Here is a 9,268-nt window from a genome sequence, read left to right as displayed (position 1 = left end):
GTCTCACTGGATCTGAGAAGACAGGTGTCCTTATCCCCCTCCTGCTGACAAAGAAACAAGCCAGGTCTCCTCCTCCCAAGCACCCCTCTTTCCAGTATATCACAGATGCAGTGGAGGAAAGTCCCAGGAGGCCAAGGTCTTATCAGGGGAGTTGAGGGGGCTTTCTAGAAACCCTTCTGCTGGGCAGCTGGGTGCTAAGGTGAGGAGGGTGGGATGGGAGCTCCGGGGAAGCCGGGGGTGGGGAGGTAGTGATGGAACAGGAGGCAGCAGTAGGAGCAGAAGGTTCCATGTGCTCCTGCCGAGCTGAGTGGGAGCAGCGTCCCCAGAGTCTCGGGGGATGGGAGCTGCTTCCCTGGGGGACCGCCTCACCACGGCTCCCACGGGCGAGGAGCAGCCTGCCGGTGCTCTCCTTCCCTGCAGAGCACTCAGGCTAGGATTGTGCGGAGCCCCGATCCTGTGCTTCTGCCCTGCCATTCCTCCTACAAACGCAGGTTCCCCTCCAAGCTGGGTTGGCTCTGTCTCCAGCTGGAAACCTCCAACAGACCCCCACAGGCCTGGTGTCCACGCCCTTCCTCTGATGCTTCTCTGTCATGTCCATCCCCCAAGTCCAGTGTCCAAGCCTCACAGCCAGTTAATGCCCATTGTGCCTCGACCCGGGGGTGCCTGACTCCTGGGACATGGCGCGGGCCCTGCCGTGCACGCCCTCCCCTGGTATCTCCCTTTGGTCAAGAGTCCCTGACTCAGGACGAGGCCTCTGCACCCCCTGAGCATCAAAGACTCACGGAACTTAGGAGCAAAAAGGGCCTCCACAGTCTTCTCTGAGGTGAAGGTCCTAGGCTAGTGAGAGGCAGGGCCAGGATTGGGGCCACTTCTTGGGGCTGAAAGGCCAGTGTCCTCCCCCCAGGAGGACGGAGAGGGATCTGGACGGCGGGGCAGCCCCACCTGATCCCTGTGTGGTGAGGACTGTGGGACCGGAGCTGCTGTCTGTGCTGGGCTTTTCGCCTGCTGCCACCAGGCTGGCCGTGCAGGCCCTTCCAGGGAGCATCCTCCATCTCTTCCCTGCCTGTCACCCCCATAACACTGCCCAGGCAGCACGGAAGCAGGCTTTTTAAAATCTCTATATTTGTACTTGGAACCGACAAACCCTGCTGGTTCATTTTTACACGCATGCCCCATTCTCACCCCCAGCTTCCTGCACCCTCGTTTCCTTCTCAAACATTCCCAATCCCAAACAGACACCCCGGGAAGCGGAACAGAACAGCCCCCAAGTCACTGCTCCCTGGAGCCGCGCTCCCTCCCATGTGAATGAGCTAAGCGTGCTCATTGAGGCCGAGGGCCTGAGCTCAGGGCGGTGGCCAGGGCGGGCGGGGCTGAGGAGGCCTGATCCCGGCGTAGAAGGGGGGCAACTGCCTCTGCTCAAACTCCTTCCTCCTCTCCCTGCCCCAGAGCTCCTCAGACACCCAATCTTTACATGAAACCCCTCCCCTGCCGCCTCTCCGTGCTGTCCACTGGGCCCAAAGCAGCCTTGACATCGCCCTCAGCTTTGGTGCCTGGGAAATGGGGACAGGGTTTGCTCATCCTGAGCCTCAGACGCAGCTTCCAGCCAAACCTCAAAGAAATCAGATGGGTTGCTTAAGAAACCTCCCTCCTCCTTCTGCCACCCCCAGGCTGGCTTTCCTGGTCTCCCTCTTTTGGCAGCGCCAGAGCCTATGCCAATGGGGAGGTGGGGTGGGAAGTTGCCGCGGGTTTCCCTCTGGGCTGGACTTCCCCCGCCCATCTCCACGTGCTCAGCTTCCCTCCCCTCCCCCACCGATGTAGTTATCTAAGCTGCCGGGTGTCAATCTGAGTCACACCAAGGCGATGCCCAGCTTGCCCTGACAGCCAGGTGCCAGCCTCACCACTAGCCACCCCCGGAAACAAGGACACTCAGCTCAGGAAGAAGACAAAGCAGCCGACTGGGACTGAGCTGATGGGTCGGGGCTCCTGGTCTGACTGCCCTCTCTCCTGCATTGTCAGAATGGCCTTGGGGCTGCTAAGAGCGGCCGTCCTGCTCCAACTTGGGGTGTCCATGTCCCACTGGGTCAGGAAGCCAGGGAGGCATGACCTGGCTGCATACCACTTGCTTGCCTTCACCTGAGTCCACACCCCCACCAGGACTTCCTGACCCATTTACAGATAGAGGGCCAGTGTGTAGCTGGGGGACCCCCTGAGCGAGTTCTCATGAGCCTGGTTCCCCCCACTCCCCAGCAGGGCCTCGGGCTTGCCAAGAAAGAGCTGCAAGGCTCTTCTCCCCCGTCCGCTCCCAGCCACACCCCCACCAGGGAGTCTTCCCCCGGAGCTGCGTGGACCCATGTCCAGCTGGGGAGGCTCCTCTGCACCCTTGTCCAAGGATGGCCACCTGAACACCAGCAACCTCACGCTGAGATGAAGAGGCTGGGACCCCAAGGTCTGTTCCCGTGCCTCAGACAGCACAGTCCTCCAGCCTGCCACCCCCACCTCAAGCCATCCTCTGTACCAGCCCTGTCACCAGCACCCCGTTTCCCGCAGCGCCCAAGTTCCTCAGGCTGTCTGCATGGAGCCAGGCATGCAGACGGCACCAGGCTCTTGGCTGCCTCTGCTCATGCTGCAGGGACTGGTTTCTATGCCACCCAGGCCTATTGTCTGGCACTGGCACTGCCCTCTTCTCCCCTCTCCTTCCCTAGCTACCCCCTCCCCAGTAGAATCCCAGCTCATGTCCCCAAAGCTGTGGAGTCAAGAGTTCCCTGTGTCCTGTATCTTTGGGCTGCTCAGATGTCAAGTCCCCAGCACCTCCCCAGCCACAGCAGTTACACCCAGGCAGGAGGCAACAGCGGCTATCTGTGCAGGAAAAAGGGACCCAGCAGAGACGGGCCCCAGCCACCATGCCCCAGCCCCCCTGCACACTCACCAACCCTTCACTCCTCCCTCTGGCGCACAACACTTACCTTTCTGCACTCTGACCGCAAGCTCCTCACATCAAGTAGCTCTGAACCGTCCAGCGAGCCCCTCCTGGGATTCCTGGAGCAATCCAGACAGCACTGCCAAGCAGCGTGTAGTGGGCACTGAGTCCCCGGTCCCCTGGGATCAGGGACCTGGCACGCAGCACACAACACAGGGGAGATGGAATGCCTGCCGCTGCCGCCACTGCCAAGGGGACGGGGCTGCTGGGTCAATAACAAACTGAGAAGGAAAGAGGGAGGGACAGAGGGAGACAGATAGGAGAGGGGATAAAGGGGAGAGGAGGAGAGAGCGCGCCTGTGCGCGAGCAAAGAGACGGAGCAATGGAGTGACAGCTGGGGGTACATCTGTGATGACAGCGACAGTAGCACACACAGGCGAAGGCGCACGCACACAGGCACACACACACCAGAGGCGCTCGCTGCCGGGAGGGCAGCCCTTACCCTTGAAATGCTCACATTTCAGTGGAAAAAGATGCCTGTGGATTAATCGTCTCCAACTCCAGGGAGGGGAAGCTGTGTTACAGGCACCTCCATCTTCCTTCCCCAGCTCCTCCAGGCTCTGCCTGCCCCCCGTGCCGCCCCTCCTCTGTTTCTCTCGCCTGTCTCCCCTTCCCTTTGGGAAAAGAGGGACAGGACCCAGAGGGCAGAGAGGCCCCTGGGAAGCTGGGTCTACCTCCTGTTCAGAGATACGCGGGGCAGTATCTCCCATCCTGCCTGTGGAGAAGGGAAAACTGCATCCTTCCTTTCAGAGGGTGACTTCTTCCAGAGATGATAACTGGAGGGACGCAGGTCCTCCAGAAAGGGGCCCTGAGCCACACAGAGCTACTGTCACATGGTCACGCAGAGGTCACTGAGCCTCAGTGACCCCAGACCAGGGCTATTTAGGGGAGCGAAATGCCAGGGTGGGCAGGCTGGGTGCCTCGGGGCCTGCTGGAGCTGGTTGCTAGGCTGTCTGTAGTGCCCTAGGGTGAGCCCTGGAGGAACTCCCACCTCACCAGGCTTGGCTTCTGGGGCTCCTTGCTCTTATCTGCATGGGGTGGGCACACAAAGGGGAGACTGGTATTTGAGAGCTCAGAGGCCTCTTTACCAACCAACAGGACAAAGTAGCTGGAAAAATGGATATTCCAAGAGACGGCAAGTGTCTAATCGGAAGGCAAGGAAGCCAGGACTGAGCCAGAGGAGGAGCCCCAGCCTGGGGCACTGAGCCCTAAATGACCCTTCCTGGCATCTCCTAAAACCTGCCTGACACTGGAGGCGTGGCATGTTAGCAATATGTCGGGGGTCTCCCAGTGTCCCTCTTCCATTTTGCCTCCTTTCCTCAGGGGATTTGCCATCAGGACTGGGGGTGCAGGTTGAGGAGCCCCCTTGACTCCTCCTGACAGGACGCCCCTACACCCTCCTTTCTGTCTGCTCTGGGCGACACAGCAGTGGAGGGCTCCGACTGCTGTCCCAGGAGGAGACAGCATCTTACCTCCTGGGAATCTTACCCTCCGCAGGTGTCACGTGCATCCTACCCTTCAAGCCAACTGCTGCCACCTGCCCCTAAACACACTTCTGCTTCCCCTGCTCCGGGAGAGCACGTCGTTCCCTGAGTCTGGAACACTCCTCACTCATGGGTAGCCTCCCCTCCTTAAAAACTCAACCAGAAAGTCCTCTCCTTTATGACGTTTCCCTGGCTAGTCCATGGACTTGGCCTTCTTCTTTTCTGATCTGTGGCCTTTTTTTGGGCCACCCTTGTGGTTCTTACCACAGACGATGTATGCAGCTTTTCCTGGTGTGGTTCACCTCCTTTCCTATACGGTGAGCTGTTCCACAAGAGGGGCCCTGCCTCGCCCACGACCCGGTGCTGTCTCGTCAGCTGAATGAGGAATGGAAGGGCAGAAGGAGCCCCAGCCTAGGCATCAGGGGACCCAGAGGCTGGACTCTATTGCTCAGTAACTAGCTGTTAGCTAGTTAGTTAACTCGACAGCCCTGGGCCTTGGTTTGCTGCCCTGTAGAATGAAGAGGTAGAATGAGTGAGATCTCTGGTCCTCCTGCCGTCACTGGCACTCTATGACCCAAGTATTCCCTGAGCAGCCACCGGCTCCCCAGCTTGTGTTATAAAAGGTGGGCCCCTCCGAGCCCTGCAGCTCTCAATCCAGTTAAACACACGGTCTCCAGGCCACGTTATCAAGGCAGAAGAGGAGGAAGGACAACGTACATATGAGAACTGGGGGGTAAGACGGAGTTTCTGACTCCTCGGGAGCATGACCCCTGACAGGGATCATTTCTCTGTATGTGTGCATGTGTGTGCATGCATAGCTGTTTTGTTTTGCTGTCTGTGATGACAAAGCAGCACTGAGGCAACAGCCAGGACGCAGAGCAAAGAGGTAGATCTTGATAAGCCGTCTGCCCCCTGTGGCCTTGTTGAGGCTCTTTGTTAGGTTGTCTGCCAGCAAGCAGGAGATCTTAAAGAAAAGCTGCTGTCTACAGCACCGAGATCATTGTGGAGAGGCAGCCGAGAGAGGGAAGGCAGGAAGAAGCCCATTGGAGGGAGGTTGGGTGGGAGGGAGGGGAACAGTAGGAGAAAGGGGATCTGAGATTTCTCCTCCTCCATCAGGTTGTGGCAGGTCCTCTGGGGACCAAGGTCAGGATCTAATACAAGGACCCACCTTGCCCAGGCATGTCTGGCCGCACGCCCAGTTGGGTAAGCAAATGCGGGATAGGTTGCAGAAAGACCAAAGAAAAGACCTGGAGACAGCGAACAAGACATAAGGGTTTATTGGGAGTTACTTACAGGGAATGTCCAGTGGCAGCCAGCTGGACAGAAGTGTGCACCTGCAATGGTGGGTGGCTTGCTTATATAGGCAGGGGGGCTGTCCCTGGTATGGCCAGCATTCCCCAGAACAGTAGCTCACTTGGAGGGGCTGTGTTCCTTTAAGATGTGATGTTCAGGCCCTGGATTGTTACAAATCCCAGCAGCTAGATATCTTGCCCAGAAGAGGGCCAGAAGGACACATGGTTGCAATGGGCTTGTGGGCTCTTGCTGAGCAAGCAAGGCCCACAAGGCATGAGGGGGAGGTCTCCTAATAACTGCCCCCCCACCCCGCCCCAAGGAAGCAGCCAGGAGAGGCCAGGTGCCTCACATTCCCTGGGCCCCTTTGCTTGGATTTCTCTTCCCCCCAAGTTCTGAGCCTGTCTGCAAACATACTAGCGTGAGGTATTATCTCCTGCACATGCAGGCTTATAGGACATCCTGGGAGGGAGGGCGGCCAGCCTGATGCTCCCTGCAGGTAAAGGTCCAGTGAGCTCTGACAGTAGCTGACTGCCTGAGCAAGCGAACAGGGATCCGAGGGCAGCCCTGGAGAGAAGGCTGGGCTCTCTCAGTGTCTGGGGTGGAAAAGCACAATTTGGGTTGTGAGGCAGGAGTTGAACAGAAGGGTTTGAAATGATTAAAGCCACAGGGTACAAGCCATTAGGCATGGCGGAATATAGTCGATTTGTTGTTAAAGGTGTTCCGTGCTCCTCACTGCCCCTCCCATTCTATACCAGCCCCTGTTCTCAGCATCTAACAGTTCTTACCGTGAGGAAGTTCTTCTTTGTGTCTCACGTAAGTTCCCCGTTTCTTAGGATTCCCTCCTAGGTCTTCAAGGGAATCAGAGCACAGCTGACTCTCTAGGATCTCGAGTCCAGCATCTGTAGGAGGGTGGGCCTCCATAGGGGAGGAAGGAGTGCAGCAAGGTCTCGAACACTGGAGGTAAGGGACAGAGAGGTCTTGTAGGATTTGCTTCCCAGTCAAGTGGCTGACTCAGTGGAATTCACAAGTGTTTGTTTATTTAGCTCAAAAAATATTTATTGAGCCCCACTATGTGCTAGGTACTATTCTAGTGCTAGGGATCAGAACTCAACCCCCTTGCCTGCTGTTAGCTTCCCAAATGGAGCTGTCAGTAGTAGGCAGTTGGACTGTCCTAAATTCTGCAGAGGATCCCCAGATGTAAAGACCCAGAGCTTGCTTTGGAGGAGCTTCTGGTCCAGCCGAGATGGAACTTGGTAGGGGAGAATCAGCTTTGTGCCCCACTCCTCCCATTTCTACCCAAGAGCCTCAAAAGCCTGTTACACTTTTGTGTAGAAGAATTAACCCACACCCTCCCGAGACTCCCTGTGGTAGAATCATAGAATTTTCTCCAGCTCAGAAATCTCATGATTCTACGAGACTTGGCACCGAGCAATCGGGTAGAGAGGCAGTCTTGCTTTTGGAATATTCTGAGAGCTCTTTGACCCTGGAGGACAAAGACGGGGGTAAATAAACTTTCCTAAATCCCAAAGATTTGATCATTCTAAGCATTAGTGACTCCCCTCTGACAATTTTCAGAAGGTTCTGCTCCTTCACTCAGCCTTTTTCTACAGGTGAAAGAAATCTATCCAAAATGACTATCAAGAGTGGTTTTACAAGGAAGAGTAAGGGGAAAAGACTGGCGGGCCACCTGCAGCCTTAGAGAGAAATGTGAGAGGGAGAAGAGGGACATGGCCCCCAACGCTGGGCCCCCAGCACATGCCTCACCTACTGATCACACGCTGAATCTGTGTCTCTTGTCTTTGTCATGAACCTAGAAGTGGGTCTGCCTGTCCCCTGCCCACCCACTCCTTTCGGCCACCTGGACATCGAAGCAGCAAAGAAGCCCCTAGAGAACTCAGATGTTCCCATATCATAGGACCTATTCAAGAAGGCAAGCCATAACTTCAGCCACAGAATTGCCATAAGATGCCAAGGGAGGGATGGGCCTCTCAGGGCCTTGGTTTCTTCATCTGTAAACTCAGATGAGCTCTAGAATTGCATTGTCCAATATAATGGCCACCAGCCATAAGTAGCTATTTAAATTTATTAAAATTAAATAAAAAATTTAAAGTTCAGGGCCTCAGTCACACTAGCCAAATTTCAAGGGCTTAAGAGCCCTATGTGACTAGTGGCTTACTGTATGGAACAGTGCAGATCTAGAACAGAAAGCTCAATCATACAGTGATGCTTTACAACAGTGGTTCCCAAAGTATGGTCCCTGGACTAGTAGCACCACCATGACCTGGGAGCACTTTAGAAATGCAAGTTCTCAGGCCCCAACCCAGACCTACTGAATGAGAATCTCTGGGGACTGGGTTTCAACAAACATTCCAGAGGATTCTGATGCATGCTAAAGTTTGAGAACCAAGGCTCTAGTCCAGAATAATATTCTCACACATCATCTCATTTGAGCCCCAACAATCTTATACTCATTCTGCCTTTCTAGGGAAAGTATAATTATGACCCATTTTGCAACTGACAAAACACATTCAAAGATCACAGCCCTGGCAAACCCAGGGCTAGAACTCCAGCCCCTTGACCCTTCCCTGGTCTCTTTTTTTTTTTTTCCTATCAAATTTTTCTAGGATCATTCCATGTTGAAAATACAAAAGGATGCCATTCTGTGTCTCTGTGCCAGGCGGGAACTCCAGTCCACTTTAGAAGAGCCAGCTGAGTCTCAGGAAGTCAGAATGATTGTGATGGAAAATCTCTCCAATGAATAGTCATTGAGGTGACATCGAATGTCTCATGAGCACGGCATAACAGGCTGGGAACCCAGATCCATCCCCACTTTACAGAGGAGGGAACTGAAGCCCTGAGAGGGAAGTGCTTGCCCACGCCTCTTGGCGCCTTCCTCTCAGGCCGAGAGAACAGTGAGGTTCAGAGCCTTAGGGACAGACTCTGTGAGTCCTGGTGCTGTATTTAGGGGCTGGGGGCCTTGGGCAAGACACGTAATCTCCGTGAGCCTCCATTTCCTCAGCTGTGAAGTCCGCATCATAATAGAACCAGTCTGCTGTAGGGATGAAATAAGCTCATGGATATAAAGGTGCCTGGCACTCAATACATTTGTGATATTATTATACCAGACAGTGGGAAGTCAGCCTAGTTTTTTAATTCTTTTTCTTTGCAATATAACCTGCCTTTTCTTTCTATTCTTTGGCCCCAGATTTCTCTTAGCATGTGAGCATCAGTGTGCGTCCTTCAGGCCTATTTGGGAACCAAAGAGGCATGGGTGGCCCTTGTAACTGGCGTCATCAAAAGAGTAGTTTTTGTGAGCTGGTAGCGTCTCTAATTTTCTGGAACCTACCTGCAAACCTGGGTAAATCTTGACTTTCAGCAAGGAAAGAGCCTTCTTACAAGTGGGGGAGACCTTGAGCAGGAATTGGGTGCAAGAGAAGTTGTTACGTCAGGCTTGGCATCTAGGAAGCCCCATGAGTTCCCAGCCCGCGCTGGCCCTGAGTCCCAGTCTCAGCCC

The 9,268-nt window shown here is 55.1% G+C and overlaps 1 protein-coding gene across 1 annotated transcript in view; it reads left to right on the top strand.

Moving 5' to 3' along the window:
- CACNA2D4 (calcium voltage-gated channel auxiliary subunit alpha2delta 4) overlaps positions 1 to 9,268 on the top strand; it is a 119,058-nt gene that overhangs the window by 92,099 nt on the left and 17,691 nt on the right. The gene's annotated exons all lie outside the window — the stretch shown is intronic.

This window comes from Ceratotherium simum, chromosome 17 (genome assembly GCF_057802395.1).
Source record: "Ceratotherium simum simum isolate JZ-2026a chromosome 17, ASM5780239v1, whole genome shotgun sequence".
Classification (NCBI taxonomy): Eukaryota; Metazoa; Chordata; class Mammalia; order Perissodactyla; family Rhinocerotidae; genus Ceratotherium; species Ceratotherium simum.
This window is presented reverse-complemented; position numbering and strand designations above follow the sequence as displayed.